The 27329-nt window shown below is 40.9% G+C and overlaps 1 protein-coding gene and 1 non-coding gene across 12 annotated transcripts in view; one reads left to right on the top strand and one right to left on the bottom strand.

Annotated features, from left to right (window-relative positions):
• RBFOX1 (RNA binding fox-1 homolog 1) overlaps positions 1–27329 on the bottom strand; it is a 2283260-nt gene that overhangs the window by 1376809 nt on the left and 879122 nt on the right. The gene's annotated exons all lie outside the window — the stretch shown is intronic.
• LOC128562816 (U5 spliceosomal RNA) lies at positions 2608–2722 on the top strand. Its single transcript, XR_008373517.1, has one exon. It is a non-coding gene; the product is annotated as a U5 spliceosomal RNA (small nuclear RNA).

Here is a 27329-nt window from a genome sequence, read left to right as displayed (position 1 = left end):
CTGTCCTCCTCAGCAAACCAAAACTAGCAAGCAGGGAAAAAAGTCTAGAAACAGTATAACCAAAGCACTCTGTTTTCAATTTTTGCACAAGGAAATAGAGGAGAAAAGGGAGAAATGCCTATCAGTGATGTGAGATGTCGGGCAAAGCGATATGATTGAAATATTATGGGAACTCACAGCTTTTCCCGTCAGTGCCAGAGCACTGCTATCCACCAAGCATACCTGGTGCTGTTTAATTCAGAGGACCCATAAATCTGAAGCTCACAGGAACATCTGACAACAGTTAAAGATGTTTTGTAAATGTGCATACATATTTATAAACACAGGAGCAGAAGCGGACGCACAGAGTTAAGTGTGCTTCCCCTAAAGTCATCTGAAAGTCAAAAAATGCCATTAATTACTTTGTCACGACAACCTTGTTCAATTTCATCTCAGGTGACTTATCAGCTTTGATGCAGAACCGAAATTTTAATACCAAATTGCAACCAGCTCGGAAGGCAGCATACCTTAAAACACAGAGCTTCCCTTTCTTCTAGGCAACATTAAGCTAATCTGCCCTGACAGAAGAGGACTCTTTGGAACTAGCTAGCAAGTCTCCCAAATATGAAGCAGTAACCCAAATGTCAATTACTTTTCCAGTGGTAGACAAATTGCTAGCACACTAATGCAATTTAAGCCCAATAATTAGATAACAGGACTACAGAGAGGGCCTGGTGACAGAGCTTCTGAGATAATAGAATCTAGTGTCCTACTTCTTAAATATTAACATCATTCTGTCTCAGTCAATCGGTTTATGGTAATTTAAAAAAGGGCAAAGCAAATTCCTTTTATTGCTAATAATATTGTGCTATTGCAGAGTTAGCTTTGAAGGTTAACAATCTACGGGGTCAAAACTTAATCATGTGTTATCATGGGTTTATGCATTTTTCTTTCATCTCTTTCTTTCGGACTGCCCTCTCTGAGGAGCGCTAAGGGTTTATGAGAAATATACACACACACAGACACACACACAATGCAGTGACAATAGGCATCCATCATCAATGAGGCCATTCAACTCAATTAACAACATTATAAAGAAATCAACTCTGTAATATTGCATACATTCTAAAACCTCTCAACTTGATCACCTTTTCTTCCCCACCATAAATGGCTCATTTTAAGGACATTGTAAATATACCTACGAATTACTCTCAAATGTCATGGGCTTCTGCCTCCTCATCATTTATGATGCTCAGACTTCCATGCTTAGACTCAAATACCTCCCTGGAATACTAGTCGCAATCTCAGCTGAACCGTGATTTGGCCTATTTTTGTTAGTTGAATGGAATAAGTTATTTTTACTTAATAAATGGTTTCCTAAGTGCTGAGTAAGTTCAGAAACATCTAGAACCTTCCAGAACAAACCATCACAGATGTGAATTCCTCATGACGGAGCTCCCGGTGACACATCCAGGAGAAGTGATTGGAGGCACCCATGTTCGTCTTGTTTCAACATAGACTCATGAAATGATCTCAGTCAAATCCAAATGTTGTACCCTATTTTGTAAAATGGGAGAAGTTTAAGCTTTAAAAACTCTGCTTGTGAAAAATGAAGTGTATGGGAGGGAAGAGGGTCCAGTATCAATAGTAACAGGAACAAGTGCCCCCCCCAGGCCCACTAAGATATGTTTAGAGAATATAAGAAACTAACTGTATATACAAATAATGCTATCTATGCCATTTGGGATGGTGGCCTGCTAGTCATTCAGGAAAAAATCAGAAACAGCAGAGTTGCCGCCATATTGAGGGTTAATGTGACTTTTCTGTGTGCACAAATCAGGGACGGGCAGATTGTTCTCTTTGGAGGTAACACAACAGATAAAAGAAACGGGAAGGGGGATTGCTGGATCAAATAACAAATCTATTTTTAGGTTTTTAGCATATCTCCAAACTATTTCCCATAGTGGCTACAGAGATTTATGTTCCCCCTCACAGAAGGTAAGGCGTCAGGGCTCCCTTTTCTCTACCTCTTCACCTACAATTGTTATCTTTTTTTTTTTTTTTTTTTAATAATACCCCTCCTGACAGGGTGTGAGGTGAGAGCTCATTGTGGTTTTGATTTGCATTTCACTCATGGCATATATCCCAATTATCCCAAGGAACGGAATTCCGACTGTGGAGGATATATGCATATTCCCATATTCACCGCAGCACCGTTCACAGACAGCCACGATGTGGAAGCAACCTAAATGTCCATCAGTAATGAATGCATAAAGAAAAGGATGCGAAGAAGCGGTGGAATTTTAATCTTTAAAAAAAAGAAGGAAATCCAGCCATTTGCATGAACATGGATGGATCTGGAAGACATTAGTGCATGATCCCACTATTATGAGGAATCTACAATATTCGACTCATAGGACCAGAAAGTAGGACACGGGTCACCAGGGTTTGGGGGAAGGGGAAATATGGAAGTGTCAGTCAAAGTAAACAAAGTTTCAGTAATGCAGTAAGTTCGGAAAATGGACTCTAGTATAGGGATTATTGTTAACAATATTGTTGTGTACTTAAAAGTTTGGTAGGAAGGTAAACATTTTGTTAAGTGGTATTGCTACAAAAGAAAAATCACATATACTCTGGTTTCTCTTCAGATTGTATGAACCTTTCGCCTTTTATTAAAGATTTCTGTGGGGAAGAACGACGCTAGTCTTTGACCAACTTTTTTAGGCCTTGCATTTGCAGGGCTTATTTTTTAAAAAAGAAAAATAACTATTAAAATATAAAATAAAATAACAAAGGGGGCTGGAGGAAGCTTTTTGAGGTGATGAATAAACATAAATACAAGGCTTTGACTGTGGTGACGCTTTCATGGGTCTAGACTTATTTCTAAATGCATCAAGCTGTACACATTAGCTACATCCTTTTAATGTCAATTATACTTCTGTAAGGCGATTTTTCAGTACAAAAGTAAAAGAAAAAAGGAACTAATTCAGCAGGAATACTGTAAAGTATTTCCTTAAGAAGGTTCTAGAACTACATTCTGATTGATTTGTGAAACAGCCTTTGTCTTAAGTTCTGCAGCCAAGTCCTTTTCCTCTCCAAGGTTCCCATGTCCTCCTTTGTAAAGTAAGGAAGATGGATTGAGCAACCTCAAAACTCCTTTAGGGCTGATACCAAAATCACTCGTCAACATTCAGGACAATAAATGATCGGATCACAGTCAGATCTCTCAGAGCAATCACATCTTCCAGACAGTTTCTGACTGCTGGAATAGAATTAGCTGAGTATGATGCATAACAGCAGAGACAAGTGGAGACACAGTCGTGTAAAATTTAGGCGCTAAATAAACGTGTAAAGCAAAAATATCCAAAGGAATCAAACTAGGAAGTTGTCATATTAGAAACTTTTTAATGGTCTGTCACAGCTGTGTTTTTCTCCCGAGATCGTATTTTTTGTTTTATTTTGTTTTGTTCTAAATTCACTTGAACACAAGACAAAGGGGCTGGCTTGCATTCAAGGCCCAGGAAACCTTGGTGATAAGCAATTCCTGACATGTTCACAGGAGGGGAGAAGCGCGTTAAGCCATGGGACCTTCAATATTTATCTGCCATCTCATGCTTGCTGAGATACAGTCAATTCTATTATTCTTGTTTTAAAAATGCAAATGTGCTTGCTTGAATTGACAAAGTAGGGAACAATCTGAACATAATGCAGATTTCACATTTGCTCATGCTTGATTTCATTTGCAAAAAACCATAGAAAATTCCACCCAGCTAAAATGCACCACACAAAAATATATAAACGCACACAAATACACACGCCCCCCTCTCAAACACTCACCTGCCACCTCGTTCACAGCATGTGTTTCTGAGTCACACTCCAGTACATCTGGTGTTAGGACTCACAAATAAGCCTCTCTACGTATCAGGGCACAATAACCAACAAGGCTCAACCCTTCTGAAGTCCACTTCCTCAAGCAAACTTCAGGTTTTCTTCAAGGTAGAGAGCTGCCTCTGTTGTGTTTGTGTATTTCTTAATCATATAACATATGTAAAACTGTGCTACCATTTTTATAAAACTCCTGTTTTCTAAAACGTGTCCCTGATGACATTTTTTTAGTGTGGTGCCTCTAATTCCATTTCCCCCCAAGCCCCATGATTTTTATTGCCCAGTTTTACACAGTGTGGTGATTTTTAGGAACACATATGTCATCTCATAGCAAAGCTGATGGTATACGCTCTCGCTAAGAGGATGGCAAGAGGAATCACCCACATCATTTGATTTTTATTTCTCTCTCTCTCTGTCTCTCATATCAGGTGACCTTGCTACATTTCAGATGCTTAAATTTTTTCTCTTTAGGGGCATGCAATGGAAAGGGGTGAACAAAGAAGTTGAGCTAAGGGATGCAAAAAGGCCCTTCACCCTCTTGTCATTAGGGAAGATCCTGACTGATCTTGAGGTAGTAGCTCCTGCTATTGCAGTTTTCATCTGGCCCAGCACAGTGGCTCACATCTATAATCCCAGCACTCTGGGAGGCAGAGGCAGGTAGATTACTTGCGCTTAGGAGTTTGAGACCAGCCTGAGCAAGAACGAGACTCTGTCTCTACTAAAATAGAAAAACCAGCCAGGCATGGTGGTGCATGCCTGTAGTCCCAGCTACTCAGGAGGCTGAGGTAAGAAGATTACTCAAGTCCAAGAGTTTGAGGTTGCTGTGAGCTATGATGCAACAGCACTCTACCCAAAGTGACAGAGTAAGACTCTATCTAAAAAAAAAAAAAAAAAAAGTTGTATTCTTCTTTCCAGCAGCAGTAAGAGGCCTTTAGATCTTTCACTATCTTTCAGAATCAAGGTGTTCCCTGAGATAACAGAAACAGTCTGGCCCTCCTCCCCATGTTGTCCTGGCAGAAGCTCACTGCCAGCATCCTTTGGACATCTTCATCTGTATCTTCCAAATGGTGCCATCTCTGGGCCTGCTCATCTCCTTCAACCCACGCTATTTGCCCAAGGTGGTTGAGTGTCAGTGAACGTCCCGCTGTGGTTTATGACTGTGCTATCTGCACAGTCTAGGGCACAACGGATGTGTTTTTCTTCTACCCTTGATAACCTTCTGATAGGTAGCTGCGGCCAAGACTACTGAATGAAGGTGATGTTCTAACAAGCATCCCACACGGGGGAAGAAAATATACTGTGAGTCTCCCAAGGAGTCTCTGTGGACATATGGTTTTACCTCTTTGCTAGTTTTCACAGATTCAACGCCCCCACAAAAAATAGTCAGACATGCACAATGCTGGGTGAACACAGAGATAACTTAAATCATCTGCATCAGGTTAAGTACTATTTAGTTAATTCAAATCCATTATATTATTAAAGAGATTAAAGACCTTTTGGTCCAACGTGCTAGCAAAGCAATAAATCTGAATTAGATCTACCATTTTAGTCAGCCAGGATTAGACCTTTTGGTGATGTGATCCATTAATGTGCTTTAGATCTATTGATTCATCCTAGAAAGACACAATTTAAACTCACAAGTCACAAAATGAACTTTCCATTAAGTTTGGGAGACGATGGTCACAGCTCATTTGATTTTTATGAACTAGAAAATGTGATGTAGACCACAATGGCACTCTATTAGGGGAAATCATGCATTTGACCATGTAGCAAAATACTGTAGTCAATTACATGAACATACACCTATTTTACACATGGCTGCTTCTCCGACTTCAAATTATTAAGGATGTGCATTTAGCTTGTTTTAAGGAGTATTACTCCCAAGTAAGGGATCTGTGACAAAACTTTGTTCAAAAAAGTAAATGAATATTTTTCATTTATATTAATTTTTTTTTCAATAAGGAACTGGAATTGAGCATAGAAACGCTTGCTGTATTTATTTCTTTGCTGCAAGAGAGAAAACACGTGATGTATTTGCTTTTTATAAATGAAAATTTATATATTCTATCAGGGAGAAAAAGAAAACCCTCAATCAGAAACAGATTTTGAGATTCATCTGCCAGCCTGAAAAATGTGACAGCGTAGAAAGAAAGAGACTATAGAGGGGGAAAAAAAAAAAAAAACTATTTAGAGAAGGTTTAGTTTCCCTTTTCTGGAGTTCATCTTGGTGGTGTACTCTATAAACATCATTTTCTCTCAATATAATTTTGTTTATATTAGTATTATACTTAAGCCAGACTATATTAATACTACACTCATTATCATTCTATATTTCAGCCAGGGTACACTTTAGTTCCAAAAGTAATTCAACCCAGTTTTAAGTTGACTCGATCACCACCAACTTTTAAATGTTAAACTTTTCCCCCAAGTTCCTAATCATAAAAGTCTATTTAAAAGCATGGAATGTTAGAAATTAGATACCTACTCCAATCTCCTCATTTTCAGAAGATGAATTAAGTCCCACAGGGGTTACTGACATGTTCAAGGTCGCACAGTTCCACAAAGATTACCCATCATGAAAGTATTCATTGTCCTCTATTTTAACCTCTTAAAAATGGTCTCCCTCTTATATTTGTGAAACAAGCACTTCCTTGGGTTTCACTCATCATAAATTCTTGCTGATTCTTCTTTTAACTACCAAAACTGGCTTTTTTTTTCCCCCTGGCACATTCAACACCCACGAAAGTCTGTCTGAAGCACAACGAAATCAGCCCCACAAACCATCCTTCACCAATACAGGTTGATCCTGTTCTCCTTTTACTGCTATTATCTGTTTTTATTTGCATTGGGAAGAGAGAAGCCAGGCTGAGTTGAAGAGATATTAGCGAGCCAGGCATAGCAGTGAGTCCTGCTACTTGGGAGGTTGAGGTGGGAGGATCACCTGATCTCAGGAATTCAAGTCCAGCCTGGGCAACACAGCAAGACCCTGTCTCTAAAATAATCAACATCATAATAAAACCAAATTAAAATTAAAAAATTGGAGAAGTGAGTTGATAAGAATTGATCACTAATTGTGCTCGGGTGGGGCAGGGATGATAGAAAGTGTAACTCAGTGTTGATTCTCAGGTCTCCAACACAGGTGAGCTGAACAACATCTGTGTGACTCACAGAGCTAGAGGAACCAGCACAGATCATGGTGGGGCAGGGGGCTATGACTTCAGTTTTAGATACAACAAATGAAAAGTATCCAGGAAATACTCATGTCCAGGGGTCAGTTGGAGATATGTAGGATGAAATATGAGTTTATAGCTCCAAAGAAACATTGGGGCTAGAAGTAATAGTTTGGATTAGCCATTAAGCTATGCTTGGGGGTTAAAATAATAGCCAGAGGCGGTCACCCCAAAAGGGAGTGTATGGTAAGAAGAAATAAGACCTCGCTTAATGTTCGCATCCCCTCACATGTGTGTATCTAACTGACACTAGTACAGAACCTCCTAAAGCTACGTATTTGTCCTTAAATCATTGGCGAGATGTTATTTTAACTGGTAGACTTAGCATATAGCTGAGGAGAGTAAGTACATATTTTTTTTATTCCCTTTTACCTCAGTTCAATAAATGCAGTATCAAAGAAAGCACATGGTAGATGCTTTGAAAATGTTAGTCAGTGTTAAACACCATTTCAGCTTTTGGAATCCAGTTTAGGCAGTGGACAGAGATGACCTCAATGCAGAAAATGTAATATAAGATGGGACAGAGTTGGAAATCAATGCCTCCATTTCTAAAGAGGGAGGGAAAAAAAGATGAACCAAACATTATTAGCATGATACATAAGCACTGCATAGCCCCATTCGTATCAGTTGTATTAAGGATAAATTGCCTGAATAAATTCTATTATTCTAAGAAATAGCACAAATAAGAAGCTGGCAGTATCAGGAAAAAAATGAAAATAATAATGTTGATATTGCTTGAATTGCATTCTGTTTCTCTATTTGAAGTTCCATGGATCTAGTTAGGGAATAATTCAAATGTGGGGGTGAGTTTGGTTTTGAAAGTCACATCCATGTATCCAAGTTGAAATCTCCCCGAGTGGGAAGCTAATTGTTTATGATTAACACATGTATTGTCTAGTGTATTCTGCAAGGTGTTAGATGTTGTCCATAAATTATCTGAATCACCCACACGCATGCGTGCACACACACACACAAATGAAAGATAAGTGTTATCAGATTAATTTTATAGATTCGGGAACTGAGGTCTCTTCAGGTCACCCTCTCAAAGTAACCCAGCTGGTAGGTGGATGAATACAAAGACCTCACGGGCACCCTCGTCCAGGGCAGTGGTGATGAAGTCTGAGCTTTGCGATCCTGAATCCAACCACCTACAGTTCACTGCACACGTGAGTCACTCCTCATTTCTCTGTCTTTGTGTGTTAGGATTTGTTATCTTAAGTGGCTTACTCAACCCTTTTGCACCTCGGTTTCCCTATCTGAAAGAGGGGACAGTGAGGCCAGCTCACAGAGATGCTTAGAGCATGAAGCGGAAATGTCTGCGGAGCATGTGACCCGGCCCCAGCCACACAGTAAGCACTCAGCACACGGCAGCTCGTGGTTCTCGGAGGATTTATAACTATTACGACCCCCAATTCAGAGCTCTTTCTAATCCCACTCAGTCCACTTCATTCTACTTCTTCTCCAGCCCAGGCCTCCCTGTGTGGAGACACAGGAGGATGGATCGTGATTCCCAAGTCACCTGAACTCGTTCTGACCCCCAAAGGCTCTAACATGGCCATGGCTTCTCACACCTAAAAAATAAGCATACCGCACCCTCCCTGCCCACCCCATGACTTCAGAGGAATGAGATGTCCACTCCACAGACTGAACGAGCATCGGCTAAGGCCCAGAAATTGTTCTAAATCCAGAAGACACACAGATGCATAAACTCTAGGCTGACTTTCGAGAAACTTGTGGTGGGAGAAATCAAAGTCAAGAATTAATGCTCGGACCACACCTAGCGTGCATTTTATAAGGGTACACATCAAGCCTACTCAATGTAGAGTATAAACAACTTAACACAATAATTAAGAAAGTGCCATGAAGGCTATGTTAGCCAGTTTGTTGTATTTCAAATTATATATAAACCAGCACATTGTACCCCATAAATGCTTATTGCACACAGCTATGATTTAATAAAAAAATAATAAATAATACGAGAAAAAAAAAACAAAAAATGTTGTAACTATGTGAAGTAAAGCTTTTGTTGATTAGCTAGGAGTATGGATTAGACCATGTATGTCAAAACACGTTTTACAAATTAAATGCATATGTTATCTGTCAATTCAAATAAATAAAAACCAAAAAAAAAAAAAGAATTAATCCAAGGTAATCCATACTATTATGAAACCAGTATATAAACACTTAACACATTCCTATGAATGATAAAATACAAAGACAGTCCAGAAAGGAAGAAGGGAGAGGGGAGAGAAAGGGAGGGAGGGTGTTTGGGGGAATCTCACGTACTGGACACAGGCAAGGGTACATTTCAAAACAACTAAGAGTATACTATGAAGGTCGTACCACAAAAATAAGTGAGTGAGGTGATGGTTATAGTAATTACTTTGATTTAAGCAGTCCACATTGTAAATCAAATCATCACACTGTACCGCATACATGTATACAGTTATGAGTTAATAAAAATTAAGTTAAAAAAAAAAACAGAATTAAAGTCCAGGCACAGTGACAGATGCTGTGATGAGACTGGTTTATAAAGCAAACCATCTCTAAACACTGCCTATATCAAATTAGATTCCATCATGGGGATGGAAAGGGGGTGTATAAGGAGGTATTCTTCTAAAGAAAATGTGTTACATGATTAATGCCTTTCTTAAGCAATCTATGTGCTTCTGGACATTTTATATCAGTATACTGAAAAACTGTATGACCCTAACAATCTTATTTTTCTCCAACTCTGTATCTGAAAGATTTGGGGGCAAGGAAACACTGACCTACGCTAATGTGAACTTCATAAAATTAGAAAATAAATAAAATAGTAAACCTTCATAGAGTAGATGAAATGAGTAGGTTGCCTATAAACATTGAAAATTATTCTGATCTACGCTTTCCTACATTCATTCGGTCACTGAGACATTAGGCACCTACTGTATTTTACCCTCCGTGTTAATCGCTGGGGTTACAGAGGTGAGCTGTGACCCTCATTATACACACAGTCACAAGTTGAAAACAGACAGATAAATGGCATCTCCAATTAAGCATCAAGTGGATGTCAGGGATACGGGTACATGTGGAGTTTTATGGGTGTCCATGGAAAGGATCTGAACCCAGAAAGTGAGGCAAAGAGCCAGTGGCATGCAGGGGAAGACTGGAGGAAAGTCACATCTGAATCAATGAACCAAGAGAGAAGATAACTAGGAATTTCCAGGCAAAGGCAGCGGAAGGGAATAGGGTGGGTGACAGGAACAGCACACACAAAGACAGAGAGAGGCCTGGTGACTCATGGAGAGGAGCACCACGGTTAGTGATGCAAATGGGGATGAGGGCTGCTCAGCGGAGCAGAGAGGGGAGGCATGTCACCAGGTTGGCCAAAATCCTGCAGACACTTATACAGGAAAGGACACGACCAAGTTTATATGTTTGTACAAAACAGACTTGAAGAGGAAGAGATACCCAATCCAGCTTGGGGGAGGGTGCTGTGGTCACAAAGAACAGTGGGAATAAGAAAAATAGCGGATTCTGTGACTTATTAAGGAGGCAATTCAGGCCCTGAGGGTGGGGAAGGGGGAGCCCCCCTGAGCCTGACCAACAGGTTTCTAGACTGGGCACCTGAGTGCCACCAGCTGAGAGGGAACGAGGGAAGGGATGGTTTTAAATGATGACTGGATGTTGAATTATACTTAGAACACATTGAGTTCAAGGTGGAGACATCCAACAGGTAGCTAGTGTACAGGAATGGGAGTCCAGGATTCATCAACCTGGGAGGTATGATCACCCAGGAGAATACGTGGAAAACCACGAGACGGAGGTCAGGACCTTGGAGAGCAACTTCACTTCCGTGTTAACGCAGTAGTGAAAGACGGAGACTTGACTTCTTTCATGTTTACATGGATGGAGCTGGAACATATTCTCCTTAGTAAAGTATCTCAAGAATGGAAGAAAAAGTATCCAATGTACTCAGTACTTTTACGAATCCAATTTATATTTACTCACACTTTCTTATGAAAGATAAATCACAACTATAGCCCAGGATGAAGGAGAGAAATGGAGGGAGAAGGGAGGGGAGTGGGGAGGTTTGATAGAGGGAGGGTAAACAGTGGTACCACACTATGGAGCACATTGCAAGGGTACAGTCAAATCTATCAGGTATAGAACATAAATGTCTTAACACAATAATCAAGTAAATGAGGCAAAAGCTATATAAATTAGTTTGATGTAAGCACTCCAAATTGTATAAAAAGTCAACACATTGTACCCTATATATGCATAAATGTATTCATGATCTATGTAGATATAACTTAATAAAAGGAAAAAAAAAACACAGGGAAACAGTTGGGAAATCTCCCACGGGGGATCAAGGGAGAGAGAAGGAGAGATTTGCAATATCAAACCCAGTGAGGAGGGTAAAGCAGTAGAAGACCCAAAATACTCAAAGGAATGGGCAGTTTTAATGGGAGAGTCGAGGTCAAACTCAGATGGCAGGTGGTTGAGGGTTGAATACAATTTAACATGCTTCACATTGACTGAACACTTTCTGTGAGTCCCCAGTGAAGAATGTGTTTATTCCGCCTTTTCTTTTAAGGGCGCTCCTATTACTACCCTTCCTTTGCAAATGATGAAACTGAGACTTATAAAGTAAAATCATCCAGCCAATAATTGGGATGTCTGTCCACCTCCTGACCTTATGTAGCCCCTCTTTCTACGGTCCATTTTCTACCATCCTTCTTGTTGAAATAATAATAATAAAAAAAAGAATAGGAAGAAACGGGAACTCTTATAAAGTTTTGGTGGGAATGTAAACTAGTATAGCCACTATGGAAAACAGTATGGAGGTCCCTCAAAAAACTACAAATGAATTACCATGTGATCCAGCAATCCCACTGCTGGGACTTTATCCAAAGGAAAGGAAATCATTTTACTGGAGAGATATCTGAACCCCCAAGTTTTGGGTGACTATTCAATATAGCCAAGGTTTAGAATCACCCCAAAAGTCTAACTATAGATGAATAGATAAAGAAAATGTGGCGCGCACACACACACACCAGGGAACTCTATTCAGCCCTAAAAAGGAATGAAACTGTCATTCGTGACAACGTGGATGGAACTAGGGGACCTTACATTAACTGAAATAAACTGCATGTTCTCATTCATACGTAGGGGCTAATAAATGTTGATCTCACAAGAGTAAAGAGAACAGAGGGTACTAGAGGCTAGGAGGGTTAGAAAGGAGAGAGGGGTAGGGAGGGATTTGTTAAAGGATACAAAATTACAGCCACGTAGGAGGAGTGAATTCTAGCATTCTGTATCACTATATATTAACAGTAGTATATAGTTTCAAACAGCTAGAAGGAAGAGAGTGAATGTTTCACCATGAAGAAATAATAAATTGCTGTCTGAGATGATAGATATACTAATTACCCTCATCTGATCACCATACGTTTTACACATAGAAAGACATCACTGTGTACCCCCTGAATATGTACAAGTATTATTAACTTGTCAATTTTAAACTATTAAAATGAAAAGAGAAAAATAGGACACATTGGGCTGTGTCAAACCTTTTAACTCTCAGGAGGAGAGAATCTGGCTGCCCCCCCCCCACACACACAAGGCTGTCCCCAATCTATGCAGCTGTTGCAAGTAAGGGAAATTTGGAAGACCCACGAACACCCTGGATGAGGTTTTCCAAGAGTGAAGGAGGAGGGATAGTGAACCCACTGCCTATCCAACAGCACTGAAATCATAAATACATTAACCATTAGAGGTGAATTGTAAGGAGGCAGACTGCAATTTCTTGGAATATACATTTCTTCCTAGAACAAAGATAAACATTCGAATGATTCAAGCCATCACGTGAATGAAACTTTTCCTGACTGCCCGTTCCAACACACCAAGTTGGGGCTGTTCATTGATTTTAGGTAGACAGATCATTTACTGTTTATCTCTTATGAAATACTAGACTTCTTATTACATGTTATGAGATGTGTCCTAATAAAGACGCTTTTGTTAATGACAATGAACAATGTTCATGAAAATCTTTTCCTGCATTAGAACCTGTGCTAAGCATGTCATATGCCCAGTCTCATCGAATCACCCAAACAACCTTATGAGGTAGCCAGATGACCAGACAGACACAGGGGGCTCGAGAGCACATTCTGAGAGTCACCCAGTTATTACATGGGAGAGTCAAGACGTAAATGTGGATGATTTAAGTGTTTCAGTTTCTCAGATTTTACGATAAATTATAAGAAGATGTTTAGCAACAGTCTTCATTGAAGTTATCAGTTAATGGGAAAGTAAAACTATGTGTGAGCCTGTGTGTGCGTGTGCGTGTGCGTGTGCACGGATGTGTGTGAATGACAGAGAGAGAGGGGAGAAAGAGAAAGGGAGGGAGGGAGGAAAGAAGAAAGGAGGCCGGTGGAGGGGCTGAAACAAAGATAGGACGGAGAGAGAAAACCAGCACTAAGAGGGACATTACTCATCTCATCCAGAAAACAAAATGCCAAGCCCGTCTCCACCCACTCATTAGTCAGCTACCAACACCAGTTGGAGGTGGCGTGGGTACCAGCAGAGCCATCCCACAGCGAATAGGGCGGAATGTTCTCCACACTCAGGAACTGGTCCCGACGGCTATGCCAGGAAGATTTCACTGCATTAAACAACACTGACAACTTCCAGGCTCAACTGCAATAAGGAAGAAAACATGGAGAATTAATAGTGGTTGACACAGGGGAGAGAGCAAGAGTGGGCAGCAGGAGACATATTCGGCCACTGTGGAATTCCTCTCTGCTGAAAAATAGGCCTCCAAGTGTTGCAATGTTATCCCACGGCCTCCCTCCTCAATGCACTAGATACAGTCCCACACCACTGGAACACAGAATTCAAGTCTGAGACCAATGCCTTGGTTAATACATCAACTGAGAGGTGGCATAATCCAAAGGATGATTCTTCTCTCCCCAAATCATGAAGTTTCTTTTAGGAGGACTGGTAGAAAATTATCAGCCCTGAGAGTCATGATCCCTGTGTTCCTAGCAAGCCTCTGTCATGAATTTCCGTAAAAATTTCAGTGAGTCGGGCGGCGCCTGTGGCTCAGTGAGCAGGGCGCTGGCCCCATATGCCGAGGGTGGCAGGTTCAAACCCAGCCCCGGCCAAAACTGCAACAACAAAAAAAAAATAGCCGGGCATTGTGGCGGGTGCCTGTAGTCCCAGCTACTCAGGAGGCTGAGGCAAGAGAATCGTCTGAGCCCAGGAGTTGGAGGTTGCTGTGAGCTGTGTAATGCCACGGCACTCTACCGAGGGCAATAAAGTAAAACTCTGTCTCTACAAAAAAAAAAAAAAAAAAATTTCAGTAAGTCATGAACACTCTCTGGCACAAGTTTCCAGCTTGTTAAACAAATCAAAACATTTTAAAAACTCTAAATCATCATAAAAAGCATCAGAAATTGAATTTTGGAACACGCAAAACATGGCAGTTTATTCCGTTCTCTTACCCTCATTTCCAGCAATTGTACACTTTTTTCTGTACCAATGTTATCTTTTTTCCTATCCAATAAAAAATGCATTAAGTGATACGTGTATGACTTTTAAAACCTACAGCAACTGTAAAGTGGGGCATGGTTAGCACCATCTACCATGATAAATGTCACTTCCTGTCGTACAGTGTCATGTGACACTCCTAAATTCTCAAGAGTGACTCAAAGTCAAAATCTGTCCTCATTTGCCAGGGAAAGGAAATGTCATCTCTCCTCTCATCTGCCAGCAACCATTTCTACTACGGGAGAAAACTAGAGAGAGGTGGTGATCGTAATGACAGGCACCCTGGGAGCAGGGGGTGGGGGGGGACAACATTAGAAGCCCATTTGTAGAAAATTTTCAAAGAAAACTCCACTTGAAAATCCCAGCCAGTCTGATATGCAAGTTCACCGATGGAGGTGACTCTGGTTTAATGCGTGCTTGTATCAGATGAGAAGGCACGGGCACATTATTCAATCCAACCGAGCTGTCTGTTTAGAAGACGCTTCAGGACTGATTAATGATACAAAGCAAAGAGGAACCTCGCAGACCTTGGCTGTCAAGGTCAAACGCACGAGCCGACAGAACCGGGAGAGCCTGGGATGTCGCTGGATCTGGATTTAGACTGCCGGCCTCGAGTTTTGGCTGGAGTGGCTGGTATGTTGTCATCACTCTCACTTACTGCCACACCACACACAAGATGGAGAGGCATATGGTGCGTCTCCCCCACTCGCTGTAAATGCGGGCTCTAATTTAAGCCTTAAACCTTTTAGAACTCTTTGCCAGCAAGATAAAATGTATAAGCCATGATATTCTGAGCACCATATTTTGCTGCAATATGCCTTGGAGCAGCACGTGCTTCAATAATTTTGAGGGTGGGATCAATAGCAACTAAGTCAGGGCACATCTTGGAGAGGGGGAATTGGCAGGTATGGGTTCCCCAAAAGCAAAACTGTAGGCAAATAATAATAGTACTATCAACCATTCATCAAGGGCATCTATGGTCCAGGCATAGTGCTGACAACTTGGAGTATATTTTTCTCATTTCGCTTTCATAACAACCCTCTGGGGTAGGTCCTTTGATCATCCCAATTTTCTGGAGGAAGCAACAAAAGCTTAGAACATTAAGTAATTTCCTCCAGGTCTCCCAGTGTATTACATGAAGCAAGAGTTCAAACATAGGATTTCAGAGCCTACTCACCCAGCATTACACAACACTACTGCTATAGAACACAGCGTCTATAACTTATATGCCAACCTTCCTTGTTAGTGTTGCTTTAGGTAAACTAACTTGGAATGTGAGGTTGCTGAACAAGACATCAAGGCAAGATGCATTCATTCAAATAACTGCCCGTCATTCATTCATTTATCCAAACACTCACTGAACACCTACAGGATTTGATGGACGGGAGTATACATTGAGGACTTCACAAATACATAAATCAGTTCCAGGGTACAGGGAAAAAAACACACCTGTAACACTAGACTTGATGTTACAGTGTCTAGTCCCTTTTTTCTACCTTGAGCAAAAGGTCATTTTAAAAGTACAGGCACAGGGCAGCACCTGTGGCTCCAAGGAGGAGGGCGCCAGCCCCATGTCTGAGGTGGTGGGTTCAACCCCAGCCCCGGCCAGAAACTGCAAAAAAAAAAAAAAGTACATACACCTACAAATATTTTTTCACCTGAAATTTTGTTTAAAAGCATGGTATAGCAGTTGTTTAGTGCAATATATGAACTCTAGGAGCAAGAGTGTTCCAACCTCAATCACGACTGGAGAGAGGCAATTCTGGGGAACAGGTGAATTAAACCTCCAAGTAAATGCAACAAGCTGTCCTTTGTGGCTATTGCAATTGGCACCCAGCATAGGGTTAAAAATGTCTCCCAACAACTAGAGCAGGTGGGGCAGTCATTTTCCTGTGCTTTGAGTGCTCCCATTCCTAGGTCAGCTCCCAAACTTTCAGCAGTATGATAGGTGTGGCTAGACTGTGGCCCCACAGTCCTGGATATAGAAGGTCGGAGAACCAACATCACTACCACCTGTCACTCTGCTTGTCTAGAGATGCCTCATCTTTCTCCCTCAGGGCCTCCAATTGCCCTTCTTTTGGGAAGGATAATGTGCACTCTTTGGAAGGAGCTGTGGGAATCCACTATGCTAAACGCACTTTTCCCTGTGGGCAAATCAAAAATAAATAATATAATGGAGAGTGGGGGGATGGAAGAAGAGAGAAACGCCCATGCAGTAAGGCAAGGCAAGGATTTCTGCAAGTAGAACTCCCCCATTCACACATCCACTCATCCTGACACCCACTGGGGAAATGATTACCAAACCGTCACATTCCTAGCCCCCCTGCAAACTCTTGCACCAGAACAATGTGATTCCAGGTCTGAGAATATGCATTTTAGTACATGCAAAAAGTGATTCGTCTTCATGTGAAAATGCACACATAGCCCTTCTGGATAGACTGTAATTAGTCGGAGCAACCCAGAACTGGTCTGTCCTTGTTGCAACAGGCAACTCTTCCTCAGTATCTTAGAAGTTGATGCTGAGTTACAAAAAAACAGAGAGTTGTGCACTAACACAGGAGAGACCTTTGATGCACTCACAGAAAAGGCAGGTGGTTTCCTGGTGCAGACTCCAGAGACCTTTGCAAGCTCTGCAGGTCTGCCCGGCCTGTCAGCTTCATCCTAAACGCTTATTATATTTGGTGTTATAACATTTGCTATGGAAACATTCAGTAAAATACCCATCTGACAGCTGCTGGTAAACAAAACAATTGCATGACAACAGATGGAAAATGGAGCCATTCTGTGGTTTAGAATGTCACAGGTAGTTTTCAGGGGTCACCGAAAACCACATAGAACACGGAAGACTCTTAGCATTTGTGCCAAGGTTCAGGGAGTTGATAAATAAACATGTTCAAATATTTCAAAATTGGCCAGCTTCATTTCACTTGGCCTCAGCACATTTCCTTTCAACCTTTTATCGGAGATCCCTTAGTAAAAGAAAAGCAAATGGGTCTTTTAGTCCAATGATACCTTTGGTGACACAAAATTGATGTTTGGCTAAAAATGAACTGCACGTGCTTCGAAGTCTCAGCATTCGGAAGGTGTGTCACAGGTGTTGGATTTGCATTTCTGAGCGCCATGTGAGGGTCAGCACATGTGATGCTGGTGCCATGTGCTACGTTTCACTCATCCGCGCCACCTCCACCTCAGACAATGTGGTCTCATCATGGCCACGATTTCTCCCTCCATAGTTTCATAGGTTGTAGTTGAACTTAGTGGTTGAGAAACAATGATTTTACAGAAATATGAGTAGGGTCAAACTACCATACCTTGATCTCTATTTCTTTTTCTCCGTAAGTGGAGTTTTCTGGGATCACGAACCTCTTTATTGCTTCATCTGAAACAGGTGATTCTATCAAGGAAAAGGCCGACGGCCAGGTTTATGAAGACAGTATTTTGGGGTTAGCCATTGTTATTTTGCTCAAACAAAATCAATGACAGCAAACAAATTTCTTTTCAAACCTTGAATTATGTATTGGTCTTTTGGGAAAAAACAAATTCTTTTTCTCATGATAAAAAAACTAAGAAAAATTGAGTGACAAATAATAAATCACCCACAGTCTCTCTCCTTTGAGAGAGCCACTTGCTAATCACACACATACACACACAAGCACATTGTGTTGAAAGATATTTTTATGGCAAAATGAGACTAGTTCAGGTTAAACACACCCATACACATGCACACATACAAAACCATTAACACTGGTACTCTTCTAAGTGGTATCGGATCCAGAGAGGAATGCTGACTTGGCGCTGGGGTGTACTGCAAACATCTGCTAACGTCACCCTAGCCTTCCCCTCCCTGCCTGCCCCACCGCCCAGCTCACCATCATTTCTAAGCAGTTACCGAGCAAGGTGTGTCCTGCCTCCGGAAACTTAACCCACTCTCAGTTCCCAGCAGCACCTCCTGTATTCTGATCACTATCCTGGGTGGATGTGAAAATCTCCTAACTGATCTTTTTGGTCCTGCTTAGGTCTACTCCAATCTTCTTTCCAGAGATCTTCCACGATGCATGTGGGATCCAGTCACCTCTAGTCTGAAAGTCCCCACAAAGATGGCTTAGAACATGCTGGGCAGGCTGAGTCCTGTTCCCTCACCCCTGGCATCTCCACCCCGGAGACAATCGGAAACACCACCCACCCCCCTCTTTCCTTTCCTTGTGGCCTAGACTAGTGTTCAACTGTTTTTATCTCACGGCACACTTGTGCACTCTTGCAGCACACTTAAATAATGTTGACCAAAAAAAAAAAAAAAAAAAGATTAAAAAAATATACAAAAGAGGTAAAGGCATATGTTCCCCTTAGTAAAGTATCACAAGCATGGAAAACCAAACATCCAAAGTGCTCAATACTAATATGAAGCCAATAGATGATCTACTACAGACCCACGTAAGAGAAAAACTTAATTCAATTCAAGTTGGGGGGATAGGTAACAAGGGAGGGGGAAAAAGGGAGGAGGGAGGGGGACCAGTGTGCTCCCACTTAGTGGGCACAATGTAAGGGCAATTGGCACACCTTATGGGTGTGGGACACAACTGCAAGAGGGACTCTATGTAATAAATGCAAACATCATAACCTATCACCCTCACATTAACCTGAAATAAATAAATGAATAAGTACACACACACACACACAGTGGCCATAAAGTTCGTGTGTGCACACTATTTTAAATCACACACGAACTTATGGCTACCCTTTATATATCTTTACTGTGCTTTGAACTTCTTTCAAAAATAATTAATGCTCTTTAAAAATTTTCCCAGCACATCTAAAATCCTGCCATAGCACACGGGTTAGAAATCACTGGCCTAGAGCAAAACATCTCTCCATGAAAATGCCTATTCTCACCCCAGCTCACGGCCTCAACAACACAGAGTGCCTTCCGTGGCTGTTTCTAGGTCAGTCTGTGGCATCTCCATCTCCCCCCTCAAAGCATCAGAAAGCAATCGTCATGCTTTGCCCTGATTATGCCTCCATCATGAAGTGTCTCTCTGGTGTGTGGGAGGGTCCCTCCACCTGGTCCATGGTCCCCGGTGCTCAGAAAGTGCCCAGTGGACATCAAATCAGGACGGTGCAACTGCGTCAATGAAGAACGACTGGAATAAACGGATCTAAATAAACAGATTGACGGAGCATCAAAAACACCCAATGACTTGTCAGGATCTCGAACCACGAGAGCATTTAAGTGAAGACAACGTTTCCCCGAGTCGGGCCGTTCTTCACCTCTGTGCCACTCCACATTTCCAGCGTGTTCTGCTGTCAAACACGTGAGTCCCCGTCAGCACCGACAATGCAGGGTTCGCTGCTCCCATGCTGAATATAATTAAATAATTATATTTATAAGGTAACTCAGCTTCGTCTCCAGACACAGACAGTGCTGCGTGGCCTCCCTCTTGTGTCCTGACTTATCTTCACATGAAACCGTAATCCACCCAGATACAGCCTATGACCTACAGCCCTATCTCTATAATTCTACTTAAACGTGAAGCTGCAGGCCAGCTCTGGTGCTGTTCCCTGGCATGACAATCCTCCCCACCTCGCTCCCGGCCATGTCCACCTCCATTCTCAGCCTCCATTTTAGTCAAGTGACTGTCCTCACGGACCCTCACAGATGATGTCTTTCTTCTCACACCAACTTTTCTGCATGGAAAAGTTCCCCCTTTCTTCAGACTTCCTCCCTCTCCTTCTCTTTGCCAATTCTTATCCTCTCCTTATTCAAACTCAGTCCAAATTCCCTTATGGAGGAAGAAAAATGATCCTACCACAGCACACTCTAAATCCTGACTCATCACTTGATGTATTTTTTGAATGAAGCAATCTATAAATAAGTGAATTTTAGGCTGACCGTGATGAACCAATGAACTATGAAAATCATTTCACCACATTTGATTTCTTTGGCGTTGTTCTGTCTACAAGATCTTGGCAAAAAAAATAATCAATGCATATAAAGATGCAATCATGTCAGAAGAAATATTTTTCAAGTCCTCAGAAAGACTCTCCTCCTTCCAATGCAAGGAAATGAAAAAAGAATAATGCCATGGCAATTCAAGATTGACTTTAAGTCATAGTTATTTAGACCAGAAAGAAGATGTGAGTCTTCCTGTCCCTAACACTAAGGAGGATAACACACCCTGTCATGCTCTGAAAGGCACCTGTCTTCCCTATTCTTTAACTTGTCAAGGAAAGAAGACCCAGGTCACCTCCTAGTTCCTATTTTTCATGTCCACCAACCATATCCGTAGGTAGTTTTAAAACCAAACGATTTATATGAAATTATGATCCTTTAAACTAAAAAACAGAAACAACTCCACAGCTTTTCTCCAAGTTTTATTTCGTATAAGAAAATAGACATTTAACAATTTAGGCCCACAAATATATAGGAGTGAAATGTATTCTCTTTGCAATAATGATGAGGAATTTTAAGAATGCTCAGCGGGTACTTAAAACACAGGCCGACAGCCTCCTAAGCCCTTGTTTGCGAATGTTGTTCCATCGTGAACAAGGACGCAGCAGAAAGAGGCAGATGCAGGATGGAAAAGGAAGGCTCTGCTTTGAGTTCCACTATTGAAAGCTCAAGTAGCCTTAACCTCTCTGAACTTCAGTTACTTCATTGTAAAATGTCAATAATCAGCTTATTCCCAGTATTGAATGCCTTGCAACAGGATAAGATCACCTTGAGGGTGGGCAGGAGGGAAGACTTGTTGGAATGAATTCAAGAGAGAACGGAAGAGGGAAAAAAAATGATAGCAAATATAGGCAAGTTTTATTTCAGAGTTTCGTCCAGGAAATCAGAGAAACAGAGTGACAGATGGAGAGGAAGTAGAGTCACAGGAGGAGTTTTTTAAATGCGGAATATATCACAGCATGTGCACGTGGTGATGGGTGTGAGCTTGTCCTGCCTACGGTGTCGACCGCCATCTATAAGATAGAAAAGGCCAAATCTGTCAAATCTCCTCCTTGACCTCCTGAAGCATGGGACCGGCTGTCTTTGTGACATCTTCCCTGGGAAGTCCAGTGGGCATCTCACGCTAGATACACCCAACATGACCCCCAACTCCTCCACCTTCTTCTCTCTCCTCCCCTCTCTCCCTCCCTGAGTATCTGTGCCGCTTGCCATCCACCTTAGAAATGCCGCAGCCCTGCTCTGAGTCTCACACCTCCAGCACCCACAGGCTCAGCTCTCTCTTGCATGTTCCTCAGTCAGTTCACCATGGAGGACACTGTTTCCGCCTTTGAGTATATCCAAATCCTGGGCACTTCTCACAGTGGTCCTCCCTGTCTCTGTGCACCATCACTGCTCATCTGAGTGGCCAGAGTGTCCCCCACCTACGGGCTACCTTCCCAGCTTCCACTTCGCCCCACTTCCATTCTCTACCCAGCAGCCAGCGTGTCCCCTTTAACATGTGCATCATGTCATCTGCTCAACATCGCCACGGGCGTCCTGTCCTGCTCAAAGCAAAATCCAAGGCTGATAATGTGACCCTGGAAGTCCCGCAGGCCTAGTCCCTTCCCACTCCCTGCCTTGGACAACACCCGAGGTCACAGAGCACCACTCTTGTCTCTCCCATGCCCTCCAGCAGTACTGCCCTCCCTGCTGTGAATACGACCGCCAGTCTGTAGCCCGCTGTGTTTGCACTGCCCGTTCCCTCTTTCTGGGTTCTAACCCAAATGTAACGTATCAGAGGCGCATCTCCAGACCCTCTCTTACATAAGAGCACTTCTCACCTCTTCTTCTTACCTCATTTTATTCTTCTTCGTGGCAATTAACACGATCTAAATAAACATTGTGCATCATTTGTTTTTTCATATATTGTCTGTGTTCTCATAGCCCATCCCAAATCCAGTAGAACGTAAGTTTATTGAGAGAAAGAATTTTGGGGGCGGTGCCTGTGGCTCAAAGGAGTAGGGCGCTGGCCCCATATACCGGAGGTGGTGGGTTCAAACCCGGCCCTAGCAAAAAAAAAAAAATTTCATGCTATACACAAAAAAAGTACACATTTTTTTAAAGGAAAAAATATGTATATTAAAATTGTAATACTCAAGTCAGGGTGAGTTCTGCAATTATAAAACATACAAGATATAATATACAAGATAACAAATGTGATTGGTATGTATTCAGTATTACAATTTTAATGCCATTTTTCCCTTTCTTAAAATACGTATGCCTTTTTTTTGACACCTTCTGTATTTAGTTTCTAAAAGACTGCCTGGAATTTAGTAAGTGCTCAAAAATATTTGTCAATGAATTAATACATATAATCTGACATTTCTGGGTTTTCTTTCTCTTTCTTCCTCATACTATGTATATATGTAATAATACATATTATTATACTAATAAATTATATAAACAGATTTCAATGAAATAATCTATTACAAAGCTAATAACACTATATTAACAGGTTCATGCAAGTCTTTACAATTCATTCTATATTTCATTAAAAAAGAATTGTGTAAAAATAGTACTTCACTGTATTCTTACATATTTTAGTAAGAGCATAAAGAAAATAAGTTAAAGGTGTATACTATTTAACTACAGCCTTTCCTAAATGTCTATAGGTGGTCAAAATATGCAGTAAAATCAGCCTTTGTTGCAGAAAATACTATTTTATAGCACATTTAAAATCACACAATGTGATATAGGTAAAAATGAAACAACTTATATGTCTAACAATAGGAGAAATGGGTAAGCAAACATAAGATTGATTCAATACAAAGTTATATAGCCGTCAAAATAGTAATTAGAATAAGAACGTAGAGGGGAAGAAAGAAAGAATAAGAATATAGACATAGGAAGAACATGTGTATGCTGAAAAAGAGAATAAAAAGAATGCATGTTATCCACTGGATTATATAAACACATATCCATAGAGAAAACACGCATGCATTAAAAATAACCTTGGTGAAATTTTGAGTGATTTTTAAAGGGACTTTGGCACATAGTATTATTTATGTCAATTAAGAAATCATCATTTTGTGAAAGTGGTAGAGGATACGGTGAGGTCGGGGGGAAATTCCACTAAATCAAAGGCTGATGAATATTTTCAGCTTTTACTCTTCCAATAACACATTTAAAAGGAACACATCTTAAAGTATTCACACTCTCTGTGTCCCAGTTTTCTTTTCCAGAGAATAAGGTTAATAATCTAAGGGGATCTCCAGAGAATAAAAATGGCAAGGACATGTGCTCTGCTCATCAGATGTGTGCACTGGTATCTTCCTGAGCACACAGGAATACCGCATTTTGTGGGACCATGTGGCTGAGTTCTAGCTCATGCACCACGATCAGAAATGATAGAAAACGCTTTCAGGAAACATCCCACATAATTGCCAGTGATCTCTGCCCCTAGCCATGGAGCTTGAACAAAAACATTTCAAGATGATATTGCCTCAGCTGGAAGAAGCCCACACACAGAGAGAAACCAATTCTCATCAGACTATGATGGATGCAAGAGGTAAATCTTATGAGACATTGCTGAGATTCTGTGGGTTAATTACAAGCAGCTAGAGTTTCCTATCCTAATAGAATCAGATTATGTTGCTCTATGGAACTATGGAAAAACTTTGAGGAAAATCTCAAATAGTCCCAAGGCAGACCTCTAATATAAACTTGCGGTGATCCTCCCACCCACGGAGGAACAAACAGATGTATGAACTTTGAGTATTGTTTTAAAATAAGTTTTCCCAATGCGTTATGCCCTTTGCAGAATACAAGCATGCAAATACAAGTTGAAACTGGCTGGGACTACCAGCTGCGGCTAAAGGAGGAGGTCGGTAAATCCTCTCTCCAAAAAAGAATGATGAATCTGGACACACCTTCCAAAAAAACATTCAGTATTCTAAAAATCAGCCAAAGTATTTCAATAATCTGAGACGTATTTACATGAAAAACTACTGGACTTCGGGTAAGAATAAGGGAATCTCTGGGCTGCTAGGAGGAGGCTCCAACCCTAGCTCTGCCTGGGTGGGGCAAGCTATGATTCTTGGCAGCCTGGTTGCCATGGTCATAAAAAGCTCACTTCATTTGGAGGGAAGGGCAATTAATATATCCAGCAGCATACTTGTTAGGAGTGAAATTCTCAGTAGTGAGAAACTGGGCAGATCCAATGGCTTCACTCGCCTGAATATTCCCAGTTGAGCCTCAGAAGAGATCAGAGATGGCCAAGCTATCCACACACCCTTGATTAATCCAGAGGCAGTACAGCAGGTGCAGAGGTGATTCAAAAGGGCCCAGCAGAAACTCAATACCTGGGAAGATGTCAACATGGAATGAACTGTGAATGTACTTCCCTACACACTCACAGACCCATCAACAGAGGACAGGATCTGAATACAGCCTTAGTGAATTTTTTTTGCCAGTCATTAAACCACACAGATATGTGTAATACAGGGTGACGATAAAGTTCGTGTGCAATTTAAAATTTAAAATTGCACATGAACTTTATCATCACTTTGCATAGAGGAGACCCTTGGGAAACCAAGATGAAAAACAAAAGAAGAAAAGCACTAACAACAAAAACTGAGGTATCAGTGGCCACACGTCATGGGGGAAACAGATTCTACAGCTTCAGCCCAGGCAAGTTTATAAACAAACAAACAAAATACAACAAAACCAGAAACAATGGTAATATGAGGTCCATCAGAATTCAGACTTACTACAAGGTCATTGATCTAATTTTCAATGAAACATGAAAATATATGCACAAATAATAAGAAATGATGACTAGCATTTAGAGAAAACAATAAGTCAAAAGACCAAGAGAGCGTCATGGAAATAGCAAAAAGCAAACAACTCATCAGGTACAAGCTGCCTTCAATAAGATAAACAGCTGATCTGTCATCAGAAACATGGAGGCCCAAAGACAGTAGAATGGCATGTTTAAAATGCTGAAGGAAAATTGTCAGTCAAGATTAAAACAATCCTCTAGAAACAAAAACTTGGAGGAAAAAATCACTAGCAGCCCAGCCCTACAAAAAATACCAAAGAGAGTCCTTCAGCTCTAACAAAAAGGACATTAAACAGTTAAGCAAATGCACAAGAAGAAAGGCAACTACGTACATAAATATAGAAGACAGAATAAACGTATTTTTTGTTTGTAATTTTTTTATCTTATCTGCTTTTAAAGCAAACTGCACAGAAGAATAATTGTAAAAATTTCTTAAGGAATCATAAACTATAAACATATAATTTGAATACCAATCAATAGCCCAAATAGGGGGTAAGAGACAGAGCTATATAGCAGAAAAGTTATTTTATATTATTTGAGTTAAGTTGGTATTAATCCCAACTTGACTGGCAGAATGAATCAAAAAAATCATGATTTAGGCTTGGCAGCTATAGCTCAGCAGCTAGGGCACCAGCCACATACACTGGAGTTGGCGGGTTCGAACCCAGCCTGGGTCTGCCAAACAATAATGACAATTACAACAAAAAAATAGCTGGGCATTGTGGCGGGCACCTGTAGTCTCAGCTACTTGGGAGGCTGAAGCAAGAGAATTGCTTAAGTCCAAGAGTTTGAGGTTGCTGTGAGCTGTGACGCTACAGCACTCTATGGAGGGCGACACAGTGAGACTCTGCCTCAAAAAAAAAAAAAAAAAGAAATCATGATTCACTGGGCACAGTGGCTGGTGTCTATAGTCCAATACTTTAGGAGGCCAAGGTGGAAGGATCAATTGAAGCCAGGAGTTCAAGGCAAGGCTAAGCAAGAGTAAAAGCCCATCTCTACCAAAAATAGGAAAAACATTAGCGGGGTGTGGTGGCAGGCACCTGTACTTCCAGCTACTTAGGAGGTTGAGGCAGGAGGCTCACTTGAGCCCAGGAGCTTGAGGTTTCTTGGAGCTATGACAATGGCACTGTACTCTATCCTGGGTAACAGAATAAGACCCTATCTCAAAAAAAGGAATATCATGATTCAACTATGTTCTATCTACAACAAACACAGTTTAGATTCAAAGAAATAAGTTGTTGAAAGTAACACCATGGAAAAATGCATACCATGAAAACAGCAACCAAAAGTGAGGTGGAGTGGTTCCATTAATATCAGAAAAATTAGACGGCAATATTAAAAAAATGTTACTAGAGACAAAGAAGAACATTTTATACTGGTTTTATATAATGACATAAGAGCCAATCAATCGATAATGATTATACACGTATGTTTACACATACATACACCTAACAACAAAGTCCCAAAAGATGGGAGCCAAAACTGCCAGAATTAAAGGGAGGAACAGACATTTCAGCAACAATAAAGACTTCAATATGACACTTTCAATAATGCAGAGAACAACCACAGAGATGATCAACAAGGAAATAGAAGATTTAAACAACATCATAAACTAAAAGGACTTAATAGAGATCTGTCTACAGAAGCCTCCACTTAATGGCAGAAAACACATTCTTCCAAAATATGCATAGAGCATTCCCTGAAAGAGACAGTATGTTGGGCCATAAAATAGTCACAATAACTTTAAAAGGATAGCATTATTCCATATTGAATCTCAGAGTCAAAGCATTCTATAATAGACATACTCTTATTTGACAATGTGAATGTTACTTTCTTTGAATTGTTATTATTATTATTGCTTACATTTCGATATAGCAATTGTCTGATTCCTTTTCTGAATGTATTTATGTATGTTCATTCTTTACGAGGTTTTTGT

Source organism: Nycticebus coucang, chromosome 12 (genome assembly GCF_027406575.1).
Source record: "Nycticebus coucang isolate mNycCou1 chromosome 12, mNycCou1.pri, whole genome shotgun sequence".
Classification (NCBI taxonomy): domain Eukaryota; kingdom Metazoa; phylum Chordata; class Mammalia; order Primates; family Lorisidae; genus Nycticebus; species Nycticebus coucang.
Note: the sequence above shows the minus strand (reverse complement) of the source record. Positions and strands in the feature narration are given on the sequence as shown.